Source organism: Sphaeramia orbicularis, chromosome 3, assembly GCF_902148855.1.
Source record: "Sphaeramia orbicularis chromosome 3, fSphaOr1.1, whole genome shotgun sequence".
Classification (NCBI taxonomy): Eukaryota; Metazoa; Chordata; class Actinopteri; order Kurtiformes; family Apogonidae; genus Sphaeramia; species Sphaeramia orbicularis.
In genome coordinates this window covers 16,105,715-16,132,403 of record NC_043959.1, presented here as the reverse complement: position 1 = coordinate 16,132,403, position 26,689 = coordinate 16,105,715, and the positions used below count along the sequence as shown (strand labels likewise).

The 26,689-nt window shown below is 42.7% G+C and overlaps 1 pseudogene; it reads right to left on the bottom strand.

Annotated features, from left to right (window-relative positions):
* Window positions 1–1,550: 1,550 nt before the first annotated feature.
* LOC115410752 (aldehyde dehydrogenase family 1 member A3-like) lies at window positions 1,551–22,489 on the bottom strand (annotated as a pseudogene).
* Between the last annotated feature and the right edge of the window lie 4,200 nt (window positions 22,490–26,689).

The following is a 26,689-nucleotide window of genomic DNA, read 5'->3' as shown; positions in this document are numbered from 1 at the left end:
AAATCTGTCTAAATTTGTGTTAGTGATCACTTCTCCTTTGCTGAGATAATCCATCCACCTCACAGGTGTGGCATAACAAGATGCTGATTAGACAGCATGATTTTTGCACAGGTGTGCCTTAGGCTGGCCACAATAAAAAGCCACTCTAAAATGTGCAGTTTTATCACACAGCACAATACCACAGATGTCACAAGTTTTGAGGGAATATGCATTTGGCACGCTGACTTCAGGAATCTCCACCAGAGCTTTTGCCTGTGAATTGAATGTTCATTTCTCTACCATAAGCCATCTCCAAAGCTGTTTCAGAGAATTCATGAAGAAGACTGTGCGAGGAAAATGGTGGTCACACCAAATACTGGTTTTCTGAGACCCCACCCCGGACCACCCAATACAGTAAAAGTGCACATTTTAGAGTGGCCTTTTATTGTGGCCAGCCTAAGTCACACCTGTGCAATAATCCTGCTGTCTAATCAGCATCTTGATTTGCCACACCTGTGAGGTGGATGGATTATCTCAGCAAAGGACAAAGGAGAAGTGCTCACTAACACAGATTTAGACAAATTTATGAACAATATTTGAGAGAAATAGGCCTTTTGTGCATAGAAAAAGTTTTAGATCTTTGCGTTCAGCTCATGAAAAATGGGAGCAAAACAAAAGACGTTCATTTATATTTTTGTTCAGTGTATATTAAAACAATAAATGCCAACTCTGTCACACTGAGTTAAAAACCAAAGAGAAAAAATATGTTTTAAGAGACAATTTAAAAGCAGACACTGAGTCAGTCTGTCTGATGGGTCAGGGTCAGGGTCAGGGTCAGAGCGCTATAACACCCCCACCACAATTTTTTTTAGGGGGGCAGGAGGCTCACCAAGTGTGTTTGTTCAAAAAAGGTTGAGAACCACTGTCTGAGAGGAAGTAAGTAAAGGGAGAAGACATGAGGGCCAAGTATGGAGCCTTGAGGCACTCCACATGTGAAAGGGTGTGGGTGGGTGGGTGTTATAATATATATAATATATATATATATATATAATATATATATATAGGGTAAGGGTAACTAACCCAACAGTAAAAAGCCATAAAACACTGATAAAATGACAAAGTCCTTTTTCAATGTTCAAAACCATGACATTTATGGGTTTTTTTAATGTTTCTTTGTGAGTTTTAATGTTCTTGTGTTTGTTGGATTGGATTTATTTCCAGTTTCTCCTTCATGGAAATCGTCCTCATTCTGAAATCTAGTTTCAATCCGTTCATCTTCTTGCACATATATCAGCTTAATTTACACAGAGAATATTTGAATTTCTTTATTTAAAATGTCTAATAAAATACAAAACTAAGTAAAATGGTGTGAAAGACTATTTCACACACAACACAATGAACAAATACACAATGATATGTTTGAGGTAAACACACAACAGCAGATACAGGATCCATTAAGTCAAACATACGCATAAACGGACGGCATCCAATGACCTTTCACCTCCCAAGGGTCACAGTGGAGGGGGCGGAGCTTGTGGGGATTTGATAGAGAGAATGATGAGCTAGGTTAATGGATCTGTGGGATAGGTGAGAAGATCCAAACCCTTCAATGAGAACTCAGCGGGGGGTGGTGTGTCCCATTCAGTCACATAAGATTCATTTACTTCATCATATAAAACATGGGAATGTTTACGTAGATAAAACACACTAATACAATAAATACAAGGTGGGTTCATGTTACAGTTCTGTCAGTTTCTAATTATGTCAAAGGACAAAGAAATGTTTCAGGTTTACATTTTCAGATGTAGTTCACACACGTCAGTGGAAACTGAAAAAAAAAAAAAAAAGGGTTAGGGTCTTTATTTCACTAGAATTAGTACAAAGTCAAACATTCATTTACACAAAGTCTGACACAAAATATGACTTTAGAAAAGTCGTCAATGTTGGCAGGTCTATGTTCTGATGCTGGTGGTGGTGGTGGATGGAGAGGGCATTTAGACCTCGCCTGATGAGAGGGTGGGTTCTGAATGCTGGGGGTCCAGGTTTTGGCCCAGTTCCAGTCACAGAGTTTCTCTCAGTTTGATGGTCACTGCCTTCACCTCAGAGTACTCAGCCAGGGCATATTCTCCACTGTGGGGTGAGGGTGTGGGGGGTTGGGGGTAAAACACACTGATGAAGCAACAGTGGCATCACGAACATGAGGAAAACAAATGAAACATGAACCCATTAAGACCCAATGGTTTGTATTATAATATATGTTTGAATATGTGTGTGTGTACTGAGAACCATGTCCATATTCCAATGAACTCAACTGGATTGACCATTTTCCTCATTACTTCTTTGTCTGTTACTTAAACATGGACAGTTGAGTCCGTTTGTTTCCAGAAACCCCTCGGGTTTTAAGAGGATCTTGTCAAATGCTGTTGATCTCTAAATGATGGGTCTTAATGAGTTCAGGAACAGGCGTGGTCTCTGGTTCTTACAGCTCTCGTCCGTGTCCTGACATCTTAAATCCACCAAAGGGCGTCTGGGCGTGGAGGGCATTGTAACAGTTCACCCTGAAAAACACCAGAGGTTGAACCGTCACGACCCAAACATCATCAAACACTGACCTACATTCACGACCTCAACTCCAATATTTGTCCCATAAATTGTACTCATTTATTCCCAATAGTCCATTCTGTTCATTTCTTATTTTTCCTGGTGGCTCCTCTGTTTCCAGTTGGTGGATGTGGTTGGATGATATTTGGTCCAATCAGATTTCGGTGTCTCGGTGTTACCAGGGTTCATCTAATCTGCCCTGGTCCTTCAGAACCAGTACTGAAGGCTCATGGAATTGGAACTGCAGAACATCAGGACTGTTTCTGGAACCAATCAGATTCCATCTTACTGGTCCCTGATGCCATCATCATTATCCTTCCTCTGATTGGACGATCACAGCTGAATTATTATGGGATGGAACTTTGGTCATATTCTTTATAATTCATGCCAATAAAGATCATATTAATTGAATTAGATTGAACTATTAATACATTTGAAGTAGATGTTTTTCCGTCCACAGTGGCTGACGGAGGACAGGAACAGGATCTGCTCTGGGACAGACTTATAAATCCATTTTCAAGGTGGACTTTTCCAGAAAAGCTGGACATGGTGAGGACAGGTGGTCCAACCCCAACACTAGCTAGTGGCGGAGTGGACATTGTGTGTCCTCCAGAGAATCTAAACTTATGTCAGGAATCCGTATATATGTCTATATGTATGTTTATATGTTTTACTTACATTGTTATATCTGTACATTTTATACTACTTTATATTTTTATTAATTAATTAATTAATTAATTAAAAAAAAAAACTTTATGTACAGTTTTTAACTTTACAAAACTGTACAAAACGACAGACATAGAGGCTTCCAGACAATTATAAACTACAGAAATAGAATTACAGAAATAACATCGTTACAGTAGTGAAAGTAAAGTAAGTACCATGTGAACAGTAGAGTCAGGCATCACACCTGACACTGGACTAGGAAGGGTCTGCAAGTTCTGTCAAATCTGTTCTGTTGGTTGGGTTTGTACAGGCGCAGTCTTTCCATTTGAATAACTGTTAACATCTCTCTGAGCCAATGAGCAAAGAAGGGTGGAGTGGGAGACTTCCAGGTTAGGACAATAAGTTACTTAACCTCCACCATCCCCAGTTGCAGAGCGATCTGTGTGTTGTGCAGAAGATCGGAAGTCTCCGTAGAGCATCCAAGGGAGGCCAGGTAAGGCTGAAGGACTCTAGAGTCGGCTTTGGACACCTGACCAAACATTGTGTAATTTAGGGCAGAACCAGAAAACGCGCTAGTGAACCCTCAGTAATATGACACTTATACAGGAGACACAGACAAGAAAATACTATTTAGCTTTGTTTTAGTGTAATGTGATCTGTGCAACACCTTGGACTGAATGAACCTATGACGTGAGTTAATGGACCTGAGACAGTGCCTCCTCCTGAAGTTCTGCCGATATTTCAGAGTTCAAGTCTTTAGCCCAGGCTTCCCTGATAGAACCTGAGGAAACTGGAATAGTAAAAGAACCCACAAAGTTGAATATTAACTGTTTGGAGTCTGGAGGGAGCAGGAGGGTCTGGTCTCAAGAAAAGGATGGGTGGTGGAGGTCCAAGCAAAATGAGGCCAATTCTCCTTGACATAGTGTCTTATTTGGAGATAGAGAAAAAAGGGAGGATTTGGAAGACTGAATTTATTGCTTAGCTGAGCAATTGATGCTAATTGGCCGTTAATGTACAGATCTGAAAATGTTCTAATACCCCTTTTCCCTCCAGACCGCAAACACCCCATCCAACCAGGCAGGCAAGAAAGAATGTTTTTTGGCATATGGACACGTGTATGGAGGCACTGGGAGCCCGGCAAGACACTTTTATCTGATTTAGGATTCGCAAGGAGTTCTTCACAGTGAAATTTCACTGAATTAATTTGGCCACTGGGGCAGAGTCAAAAAACAAAAGAGCAGGAAGTGAAGGCATTTCTACCGTGGCAGCTTCCAGTTGTAGCCATAACAGGTTCTCCTCAGGTCTAACACTTCCACACCGCCAGTAGGTAAGAGCCCTGGAGTTGGCCTCCCAGTAGAACCAGGCAGACCCAGAGCACCCATTCTGGAAAGTTTTTGAAGGTGAGCCTTGGATATCCTGTGTGTTTTGTAACCCCACACAAAGGGCGATACGATAGAGTCAAGGTTCTTAAAAAAAAGATGCATTCAAGTATGTGGGCAAGTTTTGGAAAAGGAGTAGAACCTGGGTAGACTCACCATTTAGATCACATTTACCCGACCAATCATAGATAGGGGCCATATTCTCCAAGACTCAATATTTGTTTAGAGTTTTACTATAGATTCTGTAAAATTTAATTTGAGGAGATGCCTAAGGCTTTTCGCCAGTTTCAGCCCTAAATAGATGAAACACTCTATCATTACTCTAAAGGGCAATTTTGTCAGGAAATCATCAGTAAGTTGGTCTGTTAAGGGCATGAACTCAGTCTTTCTCCACTTTATGGCACAGCCAGAGATGCCCCCAAAGGAATTTATATATTCTAGTACAGGGGTGGCCAGCCCTGGTCTTGAAGAACCACAATCCAGCATGTTTTAGATGTTTCCCTCTTCCAGCACACCTGATGGTCATTATCAGGCTTCTGTAGATGATGATGATTGGCTTATCATTTGAATCAGGTGTGTTGGAAGAGGGATACATCTAAAACATGCAGGATTGTGGCTCTCCAGGACCAGGGTTGGCCACCCCTGTTCTAGTAGAACAGGAATGGAGACCACCGGGTCTCAGTGTTGCCTGACCGAATACCTTTAATGTATGGATGTCCTCTAATACCAAGTGAGGTTTTGCACGTATGTCACATGATCACGTGGTTTTCTGTTTACGACGCCATATTGGTAGGCAAGCTTTCCTTAGATCGTACAACGTGTTAAACGATGGACCTGCTAAACTCCTGTGTGCTGTTTATTACTTAGCTTTCACCAATTATAAGTTAGGAAGAAAGACCGCTCGGTTCCATTGGTGGCAGCGGTGGTTCTGTTCTGCTGACCACTGTTTATAGTTATTACCGGGGTTGGTGTAGCTTCTCAGTATAGTTAGCCTGCGTGCCTGTTGCTCTTAGTGGCGTGGAAAAAAAAGAATTGTCATCATGTGGTACGGTGATGAAGACCCCTTTAAACCTACCAGGAGGGCGTCCCCTGGCCTATCACCCTACAGAGAGAGAGTGATTGTTGGATCTACCTGCTCCCTTTGCTGGCGATGGCAGCCAGAGTTTTCCTCAGCTGGTGAAGCAGCTGGAAGTGGCAGTCGGAGCTACGGCAGGCGACACCGGTGAGTTCAGTGGGAGAGCTGGTGATAATACTCCCCACCCGTCTGTGCAAGTCTGCTTTTCTACTATGGGACAGCCTTCCCGATGGCGGTCAAGTCAAATTATGCGGCCATGAAAGAAGATGGGATCGGCTTTTGGACAGGGACAGTTAATGGACCGTTTTAGAGCTAACATATCGGCTCGTTCACAAGTTCCAGGGGAGAGCCTGGAGGTGTACACGGCTGATGTGAGCCAGCTGGTAGCTGGTACTCGTGTTTTTACCATCCGTGTTGCCCGCGCATCACTGTTAGTAAACATTGAAACTCATCTATGGTGCCTTTATCACAAGCAGACATACTTGCAAATAACAAAACACACAAACACGAGTCCAAAGAAAAACACAATATAAAGCAACAGTTCTGACTTTCTGGATCCAGATAGCGTGCCTACCAATATGGTGGTGTAAACAATCACATGACCAGTGATGTCAGCTGCAAGTCCTCAATACTCAAGGGTTCTAGTGCTATACTGAACAGCAGGGGGGACAGCGGGTCCCTCTGGTGGACACTGTGCTGCAGGGTGAATGGACCGGACCTGTCCCCGTTTGTTAGAGTGGAAGATTTTGGGTAGCTGTATAATATGTGACCCGCTTTATGAACGTGTCGCCAAATCCAAATGTCTTAAGTGTCGTACATAGATAAGTCCACTCTATCATATCAAACGCCTTATGAGCGTCTAAAGACATTATAGCCGCCGTATCATCCATACCATAATTTGAATACATGATATTAAGGATTTTGTGGACATTACAGAAGGGTAGTACCTGCCTGGAATAAGTCCTGTTTGGTCTGGATGAATAATACTTGCTACATTTTACAAGTCGGTTTGTTAGAACAATTTGCAATTATTTCCAGGTCATAATTTAGTAGAGCGATAGGCCTGTAGCTACCTGGGTCTGTGTCGTCCTTGTCCTTTTTAATAGAATACAAATATTTGCGTCACTGAGAGACGATGGAAGCTGTTTGTTTTGAATGTGTCTCTGATCATTCTTAACCGGGGGGGGGCAGACTCATCCGAACCTGCCGCCTTGCCAGTGGGAAAGTCCTGATAGCATCCAGAAACTCAGAAAGTGACAAATTCAAGTCCAGACTGTCCCTGAAAGACGTGTCCAATATTGGAAAGTGAAGTGAATCACAAACCCAATGGAAATGTTCCTGTGAAGCTGTGATTAAAAGGGGTGCATTTCTGAGTAAAATTCTTTGAAACATTCGTTAATGTCCTTTAAGTCTATGAGCATCTTTGCAGATCTAGATGTTATTTTATAAAAGTCTCGTTTTGCTTGTTCCTCCTTTAACTGTCTTCACACTAACTTCTGTGCTTATCACCAAGCTCAATACTTTCAGTTTTGATGATGTGTAATGGAGATTGTGTGCAATTTAAGATTAAAAACATGCATAACAAGGTAAAAAAAGAAGAAGTGAAAATATTGAGCTTGGTGATAAGACACAGAAGTTACTGGGGAGACAGTTAAAAGGAGAAGAAGCAAAAAAAATGTTCTTGTGTAATGAAAATAGAGTATTTTTTATCTATCTATTCTATTATTCTATTCTATTCTATTCTATTCTATTTTATTCATTATTGTATGTAGTTGTGGTGTTCTGCTGGCGTCCTCTTTGGACTGAACGTACCAGACGGTTCCGGTGTCCAGCGCCGCCGACATGGACAGAGCCCGGTCCACGCTGCCGGTGAAGACGGCTGACACCAGGCCGAACGGCGAACGGTTGGCGCGCTCCACCACTTCCTGTGGCTCTTAAGCTGAGATACCACTGAACCGGGCCGAAGATCTACAGAACAAACATGAACAGGTTGAACAGCGTGGTCCTCAGGTCCAGTGGGTGCAGTTCTGTGGGTTCAGTTCTATTTGTGAATTCTGTTTATTGACTCTGTTCTTTTATGAATCAAACATGTGTTTATCAGATCTGCTTCTCTAATAATATCTGCTCATAGTATTTAGGTATTTTATCCAAGACCAGAGGATCTTCATTCAACCTACTGAGACTTTACACCAGCCTTTAGTTCATGGACATTTCTGTAAAAAGAGTTTTCTTTTAAATTATATGAAGATGTTTTTCCTCTTTAGTTTGTAAATACTGGACAAATGTATTTATATTGGAAATGACATTAACAGATAAAAATTTTATGTATGTTTCAATAGAACAGATGGTTTTTAATCATGTAAAATGTACATTTGGAAGTTTTTAATCAACAGTAAAAGGTTTTTTCTCTTTAGCTTGCTGTGTTTGTTTTGTGTGATCATTTATTGGAACATCTATGAGTTTTATGTCTATGTGTCTCATATAAACAATGATACTGATGAAGACTTAAAGTCCAGTTCATTGCTCAGTGTCCTAAGCCGTGTCCCATACGTCCATGTAGACCAAAAAATGTAATAATAATAATAATAATAATAATAATAATACTGATAATAATAATAATAATGATGATGATGATAATAATGTATGTATGAAATGTGTAATAGCAGTGTCCGTCCACTGGGGGGCAGTCTTCCCCTGTTGGTGGGCGGGGCTGTTACCTCCTCTTTGGCGATCCTCATGTGATCTCTGAGGTTGGAAAAGATGGTTGGTTGGATGAAAAGGCTCTCTGCCCCCCCCACTGCCACCCCCCCCATACTCCAGTCGAGCCCCCTCCTCCTTCCCACTGTCGATGAGGTCCATGATCTTCAGTAACTGACGCCGGCTGATCTGGACAAAGGGAACGTAGAACAGAACACAATAGACAGGACGGAACACGACAGAACACAACTTAATAGTAAGGAAACTATAGAATAGAATAGAATAGAATAGAATAGAATAGAATAGAACAGAATAGAAAGACATGGTGCTTCTACCTGTGGTCTGGGGGGTCAGTATGTTGACATGGTGGTTCTACCTGTGGTCTGGGGGTCAGTATGGGTCACATGGTGGTTCTACCTGTGGTCTGGGGGGGTCAGTATGGTCACATGGTGGTTCTACCTGTGGTCTGGGGGGGTCATTGTATTCACACGGTGGTTCCTACCTGTGGTCTGGGGGGGGTCATTGTATTCACACGGTGGTTCCTACCTGTGGTCTGGGGGGGTCATTGTATTCACACGGTGGTTCCTACCTGTGGTCTGGGGGGTCAGTATGTTGACATGGTGGTTCTACCTGTGGTCCGTGGGACGTCAGGGGGTCCAAAGGGTCTCCAATCACTACTTTCTTGGCACGTTCTACGCTGCGCAGAACAAACTCTTCATAGATACTTTCTTCCACAAACACACGAGACGCAGCCGTGCAGCACTGACCCTGGTTATAGAACGCACCTTTGTGGGTCTCCTCCACCGCCAGCTGCACTGAAGACACAGAACACAGAGAACATAGAGAACGTAGAGGAGATACAGGAGAGACAGAACGTGTAGAACACAGAGGAGATACAGACCAGATCCTGTTTTGTAACCTTTACGCTACAAACTTAACTTCTATTTCTATTATTCAGTCATTTCCCAAAGCTCCAGTTTGGAACCACAGTTCTACGTTCTGCTGAGGAGATCCTTTGACCTAAAGGAGTTGATCTTTGAGGTTTGTCCACTGGAATGATGGAACCAAACCTCTATGACCAACTGGCATTCAGACTCAGATTCAGATTCAGACACAGATTCAGATTCAGACTCAGACTCAGATTCAGATTCAGATTCAGATTCAGATTCAGGTGTTCACATCCTGGTGTGGACGTTCACTTCACATCCTGCTCCAATCAACAACCTCCATCCACTCTAGTCCCGCCCAATCAATATGTTTGATCAGTTCCTTAACCCTTTAACAGATGCATGAGGAGTTCCTCATTTCTTCACCAACCATCAGTTTGAACTGATCACTGTTCTGAACCTCTAATCAATGACAAACCATGTTTATGGATCAACAGCGGAATAATGACATCACCCATCAGTTGTTGGTTCAACATCGAGGCTGAAAACAGATTCAGTTCCAGAACCGAATGAATCTGTTCATGAACCAGAACTCAACATGTTCTGTCATATTTAAAATGATGATAGAACATTTACTTACAGTCACAGTCGGAGAAACACAATGCAGGGGTTCTTCCCTCCCAGTTCTAAAGTCACTCTTTTCAGGTTACTTTTAGCCGCCGCCTCTTTGATCAGCTGACCAACCTGGAGGTGGAGAACACCACAGATCCATGAGTCTCTCTCACACATACACACATACACACACATACACACACACACACACACACACACACACACACACACACACACCCCTATGGATGTAGATATTAATGAACTGGAACTGGTCCACAGGTTTACTGTGTGTTCTGGAGCTGAAGAACATTTAATATGTTCCACAAAGGTTGTAGTTAGAGTTTGGATGAAACGAGAAGAACCCACGGTCTGTACAAACACCATCGACCCGCTTTTATGTCCTTCTACAATGGAACCGGAGAAGAACCCACAATCTGTAAAAAATAGTCGACCTGCTTTTATTTCCTTCTACAACAGAGCCAGAGTCAAAACAGTTGGACAAGGATCCACAAAAACATCTGACCAAAAACAAGAACCGACAAAGTATATCAGATAAAACAAGTCATTAAATGTTCTCATCCTAGTCAGTGTTCAGTAGAACCACCTCTGGTCAGACGTTCTCCATCAGATGTTCTCCATCCATCAAATGTTCAGATGTTCTTGATAATGGGATCTACTGGGATGGATGTGTGTTCATTACTGTTCCACAGGTGGTTCTTTTACTTGTACATACCTGTGTAGAACCAGTGAAGGTCACTTTGTCGATGTCCATGTGGTTGGCGATGGCAGCTCCTGCCGTTGGACCAAACCCTGGGATGATGTTGACGACTCCAGGAGGAAACCCCGCCTACAAAGAACACATTATATGAGAACAGTTCTGTCCAACATGGAGACGTTCATTACAACTAGACTCACACAAACCAAACCATCATTCACATCTGTGTCTTCAGGAGGAGAAGATCTACTGGGATGACCACCAGACAATGACCGATGATGAAGAGGGTGAAGGTGACGAAGAGGATGAAAGCAATGAAGATGACAGAAGAAGAAGAAGATCTACTGGGATGACCACCAGATACTGACTGATGATGAAGATGATAAAGACGATGAAGGCGATAAGATAACTCAAAAAGTTATGGACAGATTTGGATGAAATTTTCAGGAAATAGTGATACTGGCACAAGGAACAAATGTGCTCTCCAAGTGCTTTTCTAGTTTTTGGGTTAGATTCTTTAAAAGATGGGTTAGAGTTTTTACCCCTTGGCCGAGGGGTATTGTAATCATTTTGTCGTCCGTCTGTCTATCTGTCCCTCTATCTGTCCATCTGTCTGTCTGTCTGTCTGTCCACCTGTCTGTCCATCCATCTGTCCATCTGTCTATCTATCTGTCTGTCCACCTGTCTATCTGTCTGTCTGTTTGTCTGTCTGTCCATCTGTCTGTCCATCTGTCTGTCCATCTGTCTGTCCATCCGTCTGTCCATCTGCCTGTCCGTCCGTCCGTCTGTCTGTCTGTCCATTCAGTGACATAATCTCATTCTCTGTTGAATTCATTCAGATATCTGCTCCACATTTCTCCTGTGGATGCATCTGGAGCAGAAGAATATTGACTACAGGTGACATTTGACCTCCGTTTTTCCAGGTCACATGTCCTTGTGCAGTTCTAATATCTGAGTACTTTCACATATAAATATGGATGGAATAAATTTGACACAAAGACAGTCTAATCTAAATTATTGGGCAGAAACTGGAACAGAATCTGACACTAGATTAACCTGAGGAGGATTAAAAGTGAACAGCAGGTTATGTTATTTTGTTGGGTTAGATCCTGTTATTATTGGGTTAGATCCTTTTTATTGTTGGGTTAGATCCTTTTTATTATTGAGTTAAATCCTTTTATTATTGCTTTAGATCTTTTTTATTATTGGGTTAGATCCTTTTTGTTGTTGGGTTAGATCCTTTTTATTGTTGAATTAGATTCTTTAAATGTTGGGTTAGATCATTTTTATTGTTGGGTTAGATCCTTTTTATTGTTGGGCTAGATCCTTTTTATTGTTGGCTAAGATCCTTTTTATTATTGGGTAAGATCCTTTTATTGTTGGGTTAGATCATTTTTATTGATGGGTTAGATCCTTTTCATTGTTGGGTTAGATTCTATAAATGTTGGGTTAGATTATTTTTATTGTTGGGTAAGATCATTTTTATTATAGTTTAGATCCTTTTATTGTTGGGTTAGATCTTTTTATTGTTGGGTTAGATCCTATTTTTGTTGGGTTACATTTTTTAAATGTTGGGTTAGATCCTTTTATTGTTGGGTTAGATCCTTTAAATGTTGGGTTATATCCTATTTATTGTTGGGTTACATTTTTTAGATGTTGGGTTAGATCCTTTAAATGGTGGGTTACATCCTATTTATTTTTATTGTTGGGTTAGATCCTTTGAATGTTCGGTTAGATTCTTTTATTGGTGGGTCAGATCCTATTTATTGGTGGGTTGGATTTTTTAAATGTTGGGTTAGATCCTATTTTGGGGTTAGATTTTTTAAATGTTGGTTTAGATCCTTTAAATATTGAGTTAGATCCTTTTTATTGGTGGGTTAGATATTTTTAATTGTTGGGTTAGATTCTTTAAATGTTGGGTTAGATCCATTTATTGTTGGGTTAGATTCTTCAAAAATTGGGTTAGATCCTTTTATTGTTGGGTTAGATCTCATTTATTGTTGGGTTATATTCTTTAAATGTTGGATTAGATCCTTTTATTGTTGGGTTAGATCCCATTTATTGTTGGGTTAAATTCTTTAAATGTTGGGTTAGATCCTTTTATTGTTGGGTTAGATCCAATTTATTGTTGGGTTAGATTTTTTAAATGTTGAGTTAGATCCTTTTATCATTGTGTAGATAATTTCAGATCATTTTTATTGATAGCTGTTTCCATGGGAGCAGAGGGGGTGGGGCTTCATGACTCCACCCCAGACCAGGAAGACATGGAGGGGAACAAAAGACAGAGGTTGTGTCTGTGTACTACATATCAAATGTTTAAGTTGAATACAAGCCTTCGTATTATTATACTTACACTCATACCTCATATAAATGATATCAATATTCATTTAAGATTCTGAAGGATGAAAACTCACTGATCCTGATGGTTTGTTTATTGTGTCACAGTCACACGACCATCAGCCCTGTTCTATGTGTTCAGGGTTATAGTACAGGTTTAGATTATGATATTAGTATGGTATCATTAATCTAATCTAATCTAATCTAATCTAATCTAACGGAAACCCACCTCTGCGATCAGTGAGCCCATGTGCAGTGCTGTCAGTGGCGTCTCTTCTGCTGGTTTTACGACCACGGTGTTCCCACAGCTCAACGCTGGACCAATCTTCCATGAAAACATTAGCAGAGGGAAGTTCCACTAGAACCAACACAGACGACACATCTTACTTCAGTCCACAGTGGAAGAAAATGGACAAATAATTGGATACTTCAACCCAAATGAGATCTAAGTCCATGTGAGCACTGCCTGGGTTAGGGTTTAGGGTCAGGGTCAGGGTCAGGGTCAGGGTTAGGGTTTAGGGTCAGGTTTAGGTTTAGGGTCAGGGTTAGGTTTAGGGTCAGGGTTAGGGTTTAGGGTACTGTTGAGGCGTTGTTCACTTTTCCAGTCTTTGGAAACACTCGACACCGTTAACAGAGCTGCAGATGCAGCTTGGCACAAACATTTCCTGTTTTCCTTTAACAATGACTCGTGTTGTGTTGGTTCCAGCTGTACTTTCAGTAATTACACAGCGTCCTTCAGGATAAATTTCACCTTTATGATATAATATCTCACGTCAAACAACAGACGTTTTGTTCCTTTGTTTCCAGAGATTTCCATCTTACACTCTCAGATAAAAACTAAGTGGATATATTTTGTCAAGATGTGGAAATTATACTCTTGTGTTTCTCTGGATCTTCCACAGTGTGACACTTGATCTGGTGAAACAGCAAACATGGCCCCACCCTAAACCTGATGAAGTTATCAACACAAAACATACATATGTTCTACAGTGTGAAAGGAAAGCAGTGGTGGACGGCTGAAACACCTGAAGGATCTGCAGTTTAGGACAGAAACAACTCAGTTTCAGAACAGACTCAGATAAGGTTGTGATGCAGGTTCTTCATTCAGTGTTCACATTCATCCTCCAACGCAAAACATGTACAACCAACACTGTTCTATAAAGACACTTCTATAGTGTTTCACTGCCCACAAGCCCCATACAACGGTGTACATCTATACATCTGTGAATCTATAAATTTGGATAAATCTATAAGTCTGCAAATCTGTATAAGTCTATAAATCTGTGAAAATGTTTAAATCTGTAAATTTGTATAAAGGTATAGCAGCCTAGAGGAGCCCACACAGCCCCCTCCCCAGCCACTTCCACCAGTTCTTCTGGGGGAATCCCAGGGCGTTCCCAGACCAGCCCAGAGACTGAATCCCTCCAGCGCGTCCTGGGTTGGCCCCAAGGTCTCCTCCCGGATGGACACGGTCCTAAACAGCTCCCCAGGGAGGCGTCCAGGAGGCATCCTCACTAGGTAAACCACTTCAACTGGCTCCTCTGGACGTGGAGGAGCAGTGGCTCTACTCTGAGTCCCTCCCAGATGTCCAAGCTCCTCCCCCTGTCTCTAAGGCTGAGCCCGGCCACCCTGTGGAGGAAACTCATTTTGGCTGCTTGTACTCACAACCTGGTTCTTTGGGTCATTACCCAGAGCTCATGACCGTAGGGGAGGGTCGGAATGTAGATCAACCAGTGAATCGAGAGCTTCATCTTTGGGCTTCACTCCCTCTTCACCACAACGGACCAGTTTAGTGTCCACATCACTGCAGACGCCGCCCTGATCCGCCTGTCGATCTCCCGCTCCATCCTACCCTCACTCATGAATGAGATCCGAAGATACTTGAACCCTCCCCGACACAGAGTTGGCACTCTACCCTTTGCTGCCCCTCTCAAGGACTTGGGTTCCAGAGCTGATGCTATGTGTTAAGGTGAGGCAAACTATATCTACCCAGTAACACTCAACCTCCTCCACAAGCTCCTGCTCCTTCCCCACCAGAGAGGTGACATTCCATGTTCCAAAAGCCAGCTTCTGTAACCGAGGATTGGACCACCAAGGCCCTGACAATCCTCAATGCAGTGGACCCTTCTGCTTCCCCCTGCAAATGATGGGCCCACAGGGCACTGATGCAATGTCACCAGTTTGAGCCAGACCTCATGAGCAAAGGCCCATCCACCAGGCGCTCACCCACGGGCCCCAACCCTAGGCCTGGCTCGAGGGTGGAGCCCCGGTACCCATCCGGGCTGGGTACACACAATTGTGTTCTTCTAAGCCATGAAGGGACTTCTGAATCGTTCTTCATCTGACCCTTCACCTAGGACCAATCTGCCATGGGAGACCCTACCAGGGGCAAAATACCCTGACAACATCTGTAACAATCTGTGAATTCGTAAAAATCTGTAAATCAACATAAATCTGTATAAATCTGTAAATCTGTGTAAGTCTATAAATCTGTGAAAATTTATAAATCTGTAAATCTATAAATCTGTATTCTGCAAAATCTGTATACATTTGTTAATCTGTATGAATCTATAAATCTGTAAATCTGTATAAATTTTTTAAATCTGTATAAATCTATAAATGTGTATAAAACTCTAAATGTGTATAAATCTATAAAACTGTTTACATTTGTAAACCTGTATAACTCTATAAATCTTTATAAATCTATAAATGTGTAGAAATCTATAAATGTGTAGAAATGTGTAAATCTGTATAATCTACAAATGTGTATAAATCTGTAAATGTGTATAAATGTACAAATGTGTATAAATCTATAAGTGTGTATAAATTTGTAAATCTGTATAAATCTATAAATGTGTATAAATCCACCCTCAGATTATAACAGTCATTGCGTTTGAGTCAGGCTTAGGGTTAGTCATAGGGTTAGGTTTAGTCGTAGGGTTAGGGTTAGGGTTAGTCTTAGGGTTAGGGTATGTTGTAAAAACAAAATAAATTCAATATGTAATGATCAAAAAGGAGTGGGAAGAAGAAAACATCTACAATGACATCTACAAAAGAGTCAGTGGGGCTGATGGACCAACAGGAAGTCCGCCATTTTGAATTTTACAGCCTTTTTGACGATTGCTGACCTTCTATTGGATCAAACTCCTCCTAGGGATTTAACTCAAGACTTAAGTGATTAAGTTTGAAGTCCATTCACAGGCTGTAGATGACACAGATACAGCCTGCACAGATACAGATTTGTCAGGTGACCCTCGACATGCTCAGGGTGGGGCAGCGAATTTTGATGTCTCACCACAAAAACCAAAACTGTAATAACTCAGCCATTTTTCATCAATCAACACCAAACTTGACGTGTTTGACAATAGTCCCGCCCCAAATAAAATGACATAAGAATATTGAATCTGACTCATAGCACCGCCTAGTGGTAACAGGAAATGCCCTCTTTTAACATGTCGATGTACTTTTCCTAACTGTATTATTGCATATTATTCTGGAATGGTATGTACTTACTGGGATGATGGCTCCACAAACACCCACAGGCTCATGTTTGGTCAAACACATGAAGCTCTCATCTGGAATGAACACGAACACATTGAACTTCAATTACACACTTTATTCCATTTGTTCCATATGATGAAAACAGTCTCGTCCTGTATTTATCCAGATTTACTTTACTGGAGGTTTTTGCTTTTACTCCGTCCATATTAGTACAAATATCTGTATTTAGAACTCTTTACAGTTTCCAGAGTAAATGGAGAGACACTGCCCCCAATGGGCTCATGAGGGTCATCAGTGTTAACCACTGTAGCCCCGCCCATATTGGAGGTTAAAGGGGATTATTTTCACTACGCTACACTTCTTTCAGTAAGAATGCTTTAATAGTCATTATTATATTAATATTTTTATGTATGTTTGAAAAGACCCATGAGCCACATAACCCTCAGAGTCATGTCCATAAGTATTTGGACGGTGCCCCTAGTGTTGTAATGTTTCCTCTCTTCATCACCACAGTGGATCTGATTAGATTTAAGAAGTAGAACCAAGTAGAAAACATCTAAACCAGCCTCCAGACAGTCATGGACTTTTTTAAAGTACTGAAAACAATCCTATTTATGATGAGCTGAGTTTGTCCAATTACTTTTGAGCCTCAGGAAATGAATGAACTAGGGTCCAAATGGTTGTAATTCCTGAACAGTTAATGCAGTATTTTAGTTTAACTCACTGAATTACAGCTGAGTCCAACCACATCTGAGCTGATTCACATAGAAATGTAGAACCTGAAAGGTGGATTTAAAGAAGCAAACTGTAGAAGTATGGCTGTTGAATCCATGACTCATGGTTTGACCCAAAAAAGGCTAAAATCAAAAACAAAATAAGAATAAAAAATGACTGTTAGCTGATGATTAATTCAAGTCAGTAAAAATCATAATGATCTTTTCACAAACACACGGTCTCTGAAAACACGATAGAATTAAAAAGTTATTGAGGCGACGCATCAGTATCTTCTATGTAAACGTCCACAGTGTAGAAACAGACAAACCCAGTCTGCATTCTGACCTTCTCCAGTTTCCCAGATGACTAATCAACCCCCCACCCCCCCACCCCCATGCATAGTTCAGTTCTTCGTTAGTTTTTTGACTTTCTGGATGATTCCAGCCTCAGCATCGGTTGAGAATAAGCTGCTGTTACATGTAACATGATTCAGTGGATCTACCTTCAGCCTCAGGCCTCATGTGGACCTGCAGAACCAGCACCGACTGGCCTCCCCATTCCAACATGATACCCCCATCTCAGGGGAGATAGGACAACGCTCTGAAAACATCCATGTTCTACTGCACTAAGATGGAGAAAACAACTCCAAGTCCCTCCTCTGTCATGTTCATTCAAATGGAATTCATGAACTCCTTCATGGTTTGAACCCGTTCATTCTTTAAAAAAATCCCCTAAAAAGCATTTGAACAGATAACTCACTCACACACAACACCTACCACTGGTGATTAGCATTAGTACTTAGCATGTTAGGTTGATTCTCCTGAGCTCCTTCAAAAGGCAGCTCACTGCTCCTAGTGCGCTAATGCTAATGCTAGGTGCAGAGTCTGAATATACCTATGGGGAAAACCAAGTGAATTAATCTTTTATTTATTCATTTTCTGAACTGCTTAGTCCTCCTGAGAGTCAGAGGGGCGGAGTCTATCCCAGCTCCCTTCAGGTGAAGGCGAGGTCAGCCTGACCATGTCACCAGGTCATCACAGGCTGACGTATACAGACCAGCACCCACTCACTGTCACACTGACAACTACAGCAGACAGATTGAGCAGGTAACCTGTTCAGAAAGTAGGAGAACCCGAAGAGAACCAAACTCCACCCAGAAAGGCCCCGCCCCAACGCCATGACCTCACCTGCTGTGAGGTGACAGGACTAACCACCTGCCTTTATTACCTCCGAACAGACTCCACACTAATTCTACTGTGAAAACATCACTAATGGCCATGTTTTTACCCACAATGCAGTGGGTGGAGCCAGACTCAGAATGGGGAGTGAAGCCTAAATGCACAAACCCAGGTTTAGCTTCACCTCTGTCATCTCCACATCAAAACATCCACAAGTACTTTTATACAGGAATAGTTTAGTCAAAGGAGGTTCTATGTAAAAACACCCAAATGCTATTGAAACATTCTAATGCAGTTGAAGAACAGCCACAGGTTGGTTCTAGTGTTTCCAGATCCAAGTAGAACTTCTACTATCTGTTGGAGGTAGACGCTCTGGGTGGATGTGGGATTAATGCCTCCAGGGTTCGCGTTCGCACTAATCCTCACACCGTTGCACTTCAGCGATCACTATCTCTGCCTTTGTTTTGTCTTTCACCACTTGACTGGTGTCTAATGGACAGGAACCACCACCGGGTTTGTCCACGGGTCGACCTGTTGGATCAGACCGGAGGAAGAGTTTTAGTCAGATACCACCCAGAGCCAGGCCCGGTCAGCCGGCAGTAACCTACCCGGGTGGGGGGGGGGGGTGTTACTGAAAAGGTGGGAAATGGGAGTCACTGGATGGGGGGAGGACAAAGGGGATGAACAGTGACCTAACCAAAACTAAAACTAAGCTGGAATTCAATGTCAGAAAACCAAGAGGGGACGGAGAGGTCTGGACAGACAACAGACTGGACAGACAACAGACTGGACAAAAGACAGACAAGTGAGAAGGAAGGTCCATTTAAAGATGACCTGACCAATCACAGCCAGGGGAGGAGAACCACGGCAGGTGAACTCGATAATCATCAACGACGGGTTTAGGGTTGTTTAGGGTTCAAGGGTTTAAAGTTGTTTAGAGGTTAGCATTTAAGGTTTAGGGTTGTTTAGGGTTCAAGGGTTTAAGCTTGTTTAGAGGTTAGCGTTTAAGGTTTTGGGTTGTTTAGGGTTTAGGGTTGTTTAAGGGTTAAGGTTAAAGGGTTTAGGGTTGTTTAAGGTTGTTTAGGGTTAAAGGGTTTAGGGTTGTTTAGGGTTGTTTAAGGTTGTTTAGGGTTAAAGGGTTTAGGGTTGTTTAGGGTTGTTTAAGGTTGTTTAGGGTTAAAGGGTTTAGGGTTGTTTAGGGTTAAAGGGTTTAAGGTTGTGTAAGGGTTTAGGGTTTAAGGATGTTCAGGGTTACAGGGTTTATGGTTGTTTAGGGTTAAAGGGTTTAGGGTTGTTTAGGGTTGTCCAGAGTCTGGTTTAGACCAGATCCTTTTTGTTTTGATGTGGTTCTATGTAAATAAAGTTTGTTTTGATTCATGCTACTACTTTTGTATTTAATGTCATTTGTTTTCATCTTTAACATAATTTTCTTCCTGTTGAATAAACTGAACTTGGACTCATTTGATTTGTTTGGATGGAACACGATGACGGCGAACACCAAACTGCAGCTCACAGGTGGATCACATGCCCACAGGATGTGGGCGTTCATGTCTATCTGATTGACTTCCACTCAGGTGTTGAAGGTCAAGTAGGACATCCATGTCTGCATCAGTGTCCTGCTCTAAAACCACCACAGTGTCCTTCAGCTGCCAACAATGACCAGTAATAAACAAGTCCAGGTTTGTCCAGACCAGATCCTGAGGACCAGCAGAGACTCACCGATGGGAAGACTCTTCCCGTGGACCTTGTCGGACCAGCCTGCGTAGTATCGTAGAGTTTTGATGCTTCCGTCCAGGTCCACGTAGAAGGACTGAAGGAAGGGTTTCCCTGAGTCCAGGGTCTCCAGGGTCTGGACAAACAGGATGGACATCAGTTACTTCAAACCACAGTGGACACCATGGCCAGGTGCAGAAAGGGGACAGAGGTGGACAAAGGGGGACATAGGAGGACAGAGGGGGACAGAGGTGGACAGAGGGGGACAGAGGGGAGACAGAGGTGGACAGAAGGGAGACAGAGGTGGACAGAGGGGAGACAGAGGTGGACAGAGGGGGACAGAGGTGGACAGAGGAGGACAGAGGGGGACAGAGGGGAGACAGAGGTGGACAGAGGGGAGACAGAGGGGGACAGAGGGAGACAGAGGGGGATAGAGGGGAGACAGAGGTGGACAGAGGAGGACAGAGGGGGACAGAGGGGAGACAGAGGTGGACAGAGGGGAGACAGAGGGGGATAGAGGTGAACAGAGGTGGACAGAGGTGGACTGAGGAGGACAGAGGTGGACAGAGGGGGACAGAGGAGGACAGAGGGGGACAGAGGTGGACAGAGGAGGACAGAGGGGGACAGAGGGGAGACAGAGGTGGACAGAAGGGAGACAGAGGTGGACAGAGGGGAGACAGAGGTGGACAGAGGGGGACAGAGGTGGACAGAGGAGGACAGAGGGGGACAGAGGGGAGACAGAGGTGGACAGAGGGGAGACAGAGGTGGACAGAGGGAGACAGAGGGGGATAGAGGTGAACAGAGGTGGACAGAGGTGGACTGAGGAGGACAGAGGTGGACAGAGGTGGACAGAGGGAGACAGAGGGGGATAGAGGTGAACAGAGGTGGACAGAGGTGGACTGAGGAGGACAGAGGTGGACAGAGGGAGACAGAGGAGGACAGAGGTGGACAGAGGGAGACAGAGGTGGACAGAGGTGAACAGAGGGGGACCCACCGCCAGCAGGAGCCTGTCCCTCTCCATCAGGTCGGCCAGTCTGTGCAGCAGACGTCCCCGACTGGACGCGTCCATCCTCCTCCAGGCCGAGCCTCTCTGCTGCGCCGCCTTGGCCGCTGCCACCGCCCGGTCCACGTCATCCTCCGGACACAAACCAAGCAGAGCGATGGGTTAGGGGACATCTGGAACATTTACTGGACATGAAATAAACTCCCACAACATTTAATTATGTCAATAAAGATTATAAAAGTATCTTTTGATTTGTTTTATTTTCACTAAGAGGACATAAAGTCATAAATAATCCTGTTTGTCTTACTTTGTCTCCTTCCTCCACATCACACAGTTTGACACCTGTAGCTGGGTTGAACGTTGGAAAAGTCCTTCCTGTGCTGGACGTGTGCCACTCATTATTGATGAAAATCTGTTCAGAGTAAACCCAGGTAAACTCAGGTTAACCCAGGTAAACTCAGGTAAGCCCAGTTAAACCCAGTTAAACCCAGTTCAACTAGTGTAAACTAGTGTAAACTCAGGTAAACTAGTGTAAACTAATGTAATATTCAGGTAACTCCAGTTAACTAATGTTAAACTAATGTTAAACCCTTTAAACTAAGGTCAACTCATGTAAACCCAGTTAAAATCATTTAAACTCTGTTAAACCCAGTTAAACTTATATAAACTCTGTTGAACTGAGTTACTCTGACATAAAATCAGATAAACTGAGTTAAAATGACATAAACTGAGTTAAACTAGTATAAACTGAGTTAAACTGATAAACTGGTATAAATTCTGTTAAACTCAGATAAACTGAGTTACACTGGTATAACCTCAGTTAAACTTGGTTAAAATAGTATAAACTCTTTTAAACTGGGTTAAATATGGTTAAACTGGGTTAAACTGACATAAACTCAGTTAAACTCTGTTAAAGTAGTATAAACTTGGTTAAACTGGGTTAAATTTGGTTAAACTGGATTAAATTGACATAAACTCAGTTAAACTATGTTAATCTAGTGTAAACCTGATTAAACCTGGTTAAACTGTGTTAAACTAGTATAAACTGTTGAACTGTTATAAACTGAGTTAAACTAATATAAAACAGGTTATCTGTGTTAAACCTGGTTAAACTGTGTTAAACTAGTATAAACTCTGTTTAACTAGTATAAACTGGGTTAATCTGGGCTCAACTGGGTTAAGATGAGGTCTGCTGTTTGAGGTCCAGTCCTGAGGCTTTGGAAGTGTCCTAGTGTGAGGACCTGGTTCTGCTGGAGAACCTCTTACCTTGGTGTGTCTGATGTCCTGGACTTTGAGTGGCTGTGGAACCGACGCGGTTCCTTCAACGGGGCCGTTCTGCGCTGTTCCGTTCTGGGCCATTCTAGATCAGCAGTACAGTCCACAGGAGAGCGGTGTGTCCCTCCTGTCTGCTCCACTGCCTTTTATAAGAACATGCAGTTCCTCCTCCCTCCAACCTCCCCAGCTCCACCCCCACCATAGCAGCACCGCCCCCCACCACCCCAGCTCCGCCCCCACCACAGCAGCACCCCCACCCCCACCACTACCCCAGCTCCGCCTGTCATCATTCGCACATAACAGGGTTCATTCAGGTAGTGATGAGCACAACAAACACACAGCCTAAACCAGAACCAAGACAAGAACCACGACCAGACCAAAAACAAGACCAGAAACAGAACCAGGACCACAACCAAAACCAGAACCAGGACCAGACCAAAACCAGAACCAGGATCAAAACCAGGACCAGAGCCACTGATTCATCTACCTTCCCAGCACATCTAAAAACCGTCCAAGTCAAAGCACGTTTACTGAACATTAAACCGGACAAACATCCTCCATGCCATATTTGACTCCACCCCCTTTGGTTCTGATTCCAGGACACATTCACTGTCTCATCTGTTTTTCCACATAAAGCTTATGTCACGTCACAATAAGATTTATAATATTTGTTTCATCCATAGTTTCATTAATTTTTGATTACTGATGATGGAGAATCGGACCGCTGCATCAAGTCTTCAGCAGTTCAGTAAACAGACCGTACTAACAAAGCAAACAGTTCTGATCCTTCCATGGGTCAGAACATTTCAACCGAAACGGGTGATTGACAGGTTAGACTGTGGTGGACTGTGATAGATCATGGTGGACCGTGATAGATTGTGGTGGGCTGTGATAGATCGTGGTGGGCTGTGATGGATCACGGTGGAACCATGATAGATCGTGGTGGACCCGTGACAGATCGTGATGGGCTGTGATAGATCGTGGTGGACTGTGACAGATTGTGATGGGCTGTGATGGATCGTGATGGGCTGTGATAGATCATGGTGGGCTGTGATAGATCGTGGTGGAACCGTGATAGATTGTGATGGACTCTGATAGATGGTAGTGGACTGTCACTTTGATAGATCTTGGTGGACTGTGATAGATTGTGGTGGACTGTAATAGATGGTAGTGGACTGTGATAGATTGTGGTGGGCTGTGATAGATCATGGTGGAACCATGATAGATTGTGGTGGACTGTAACAGATTGTGGTGGGCTGTGATAGACCGTGGTGGAACCGTGATAGATTGTGGTGGACTGTGACTGTGATAGATTGTGGTGGACCGTGATAGATCATGGTGGATTGTGATAGATTGTGGTGGACTGTGATTGATTGTGGTGGACTGTGATAGATGGTGGTGGACTGTGACTGTGATAGATCTTGGTGGACTGTGATAGATAGTGATGGACTTTGATAGATGGTAGTGGACTGTGATAGACCGTGGTGGACTGTGATAGATGGTAGTAGACTGTGATAGATGGTAGTGGACTGTGATAGATGTTGGTGGACTGTGATCGATGATGGTGGACTGTGATAGATGTAGTGGACTGTGATAGATGGTGGTGGACTGTGATAGATGTTGGTGGACCATGATAGATGGTGGTGGACTGTGGTGTTGCTCATTGGTGGTTTTTGCACCTGGGTCTGCTGAAGCTGAATGGGGTTGAACACATGCCTTTGTTGTTGTGAACTGGGTCCGGTCTGGTCCTCGGACACAGTCTGCTATTGTTTCCCCTTCGTTGCTTCTTGTCGCTCTTCATGTCAAAGTTTAATTAGGACAACGAGCTTCACAGGCTCATTTCTCACTTCAGCAACTTTCTAACACTTGATAATGAGACAGAGAGAGACTGAGGGTTTGGCCGACAGAGCCGGAGGATAAGATCTGGATGGGGGGGGGGGTGAACACGGAAAGGAAAAGCCTGTGTAGGACACATCAGGGAAAATATGTGAAATGCAAAGCATGGGCTCAGCTCATGCAAATACACAGCAACGGCAACAGGAGATGAAGTGATTTGTCAAACAGTTGGAAGGATTAACACAAAGACGAAACAGGAAACAGCGACCAATCAGAACAAGTTTCAACCAGTTTTAGGTTGGATTAAACACAGGACGGAGGACAGATCTGTGTTCCCTTTGTCTTATGGGTTTATTTTATTATGACATTAAATATGTTCCAGTGTTGGATGGTTAGATTCAGTTTGACTCCTGAACATATGAGTAAATGATCCGATTATAATGAATGAATGAGTTCAAACCACAGAAGGATTTGTTTTTTTATGTGGATTTTCTCGTTGAATCCGATTCCACTGTTATGATTATTTTGGATGTAATTCTAATTAAACAAACACTACATGTATTTATGTTTTTGTTTTGTCTTTTAATGTCTTTTATGTCCAAACCAGTGTGTTTTTCTGATTCTTCACTGTGTTTTAAATAGTTTTGAATCCACTGATTCAGTATGTGGGCCATCACAGACCGTCCATCCATAAGTCCACTGTTGAAGTCAGTCTGGTCTGAACATCGGTTTTAAACGCTGTCTTTAACCTTCATTCACCCTCTGGGATGTGAACCAACAACAGATGGAAAACAGTTGGACTCACTGTTTAAAACGGAGCTTAAATATGGTCCATTTAAAAACTGGATCTGTCTGAACCCTAATGTCCAAAAGTTCCAGATGACTTTAACTCCCACATTAAACAGATTTATAAAACTGTCTTTTTCATCTGCATAATTTGACTAAAATCAGACAGATTTAAACACAGAGGGATGGAGATAAATGAACCCATGCTTTTATTTCATCCAGACTGGAATTCACTTTTCACCTAAAAAGTCTGTTCAGTTAATCTTTTTTTTTTTTTTCTCCTTTAACTTGTCTTGTTCATCCTAACAGCAGAACGGTGCTCTGGTTCTTTTTGTGCTGAACGTTGATTTGCCAAAGGAAACTTCCTAAAGTATTTGAGGCTCTCCTTCATGTTCTACTGTCTGAGTTTGGAGTTTCGTTGAACCACATTTTGATGTCGGACCTGACATGAAGGAACAGGAGGAGGAGAAGAAAGAGGAAGGAGAGAAGGAGAGACCCTTCAGTTAATCCAGAATGGACTGTCTAGAAGCAGAACCACAGACCATATTTGTCCTGTGTGGTCTTCTCTGCCAGGACACACTTTCAGATCCTCCTCCTTCATGTCCAGACACTGATCTGACAGAGCTCTGAGGTCCATCCAGTCCATCTAGACCACTACACTATCAACATGCACTGGGGTTCTAGAACCTCCAACAGGAGACCTGGGGGTTCTAGAACCTCCAACAGGAGACCTGGGGGTTATAGAACCTCCAACAGGAGGACAGGAGGGAGCTAGAACCTTCATCTGTCCAACTCCTCTACTGTGGAACCACCTCCTGCCTCAGTCCAGGAGGAGACACCGTCTGTGCGATGAAGAGGACGAAGACAACTGCCCTTTAGGATAAAGACTAGAGTTAGGACGGATCAGACTGATCTGAGTTCAGCTGAGATAGACTTCAAAACCATGAGAAAGGGGTAAAACCACAAAAAGGCTAAAAGCACAAGAAAGGGTAAAACCATGACAAAAGGGCATGCGCACGCACACACACACACACACACACACACACACACACACATTGTATCTTATGCTGTCATGGATCCTGCTGATGTCATCATGTCTATGTGCTGTTGTCATATCTATTGTCTCTATATTTGCGCCAAGTTTGAAGGAAACTGAAACAAAATTTATGTTTTTATAGACTTGTGAAATTTTGCCTATTATATGGAAATGGTAGAAAAAAAAATATTTTAAAAATTCATGAAACATTTGAACTTTGACCTATTTTTCCCAAAATGTAACCACATCTATTCTGGGTCACTGGAAATCTATAAACCATATTAGGTATGAATTCAATCAATAGTTTTACTGCTAAAATGTAAACAAACAAACAAACCAACCAACTGAACCAAAAACAGTACCCTTTGCCTCCTGTTTCTTTTTTTTTTTTTTTTTTTGGGAAGGGTGGGGTGGGGTGAAAAAAGGGGTAGAACCATGAAAGGGTTCCTCTTGTGGTTCTAAAAGGAACTGAAAATAACATTATCAGTCGATTAATGAGTGACAGAAATTAAACAGTGGAGCTTAAACAGTATTTAAAGGGGCGTCAGTGGTCAAGATGGGGGGAGGACCCACTGAAAGCACAAAGACAAGGGTGGATGTGGACAGGACATAGAACATAGAACACTGAGCAGGAAGACCAACATCCTTTATAGGCTAGTAACAAGTAACAGTAGAAAAAAACGAACAGAACACATGGGG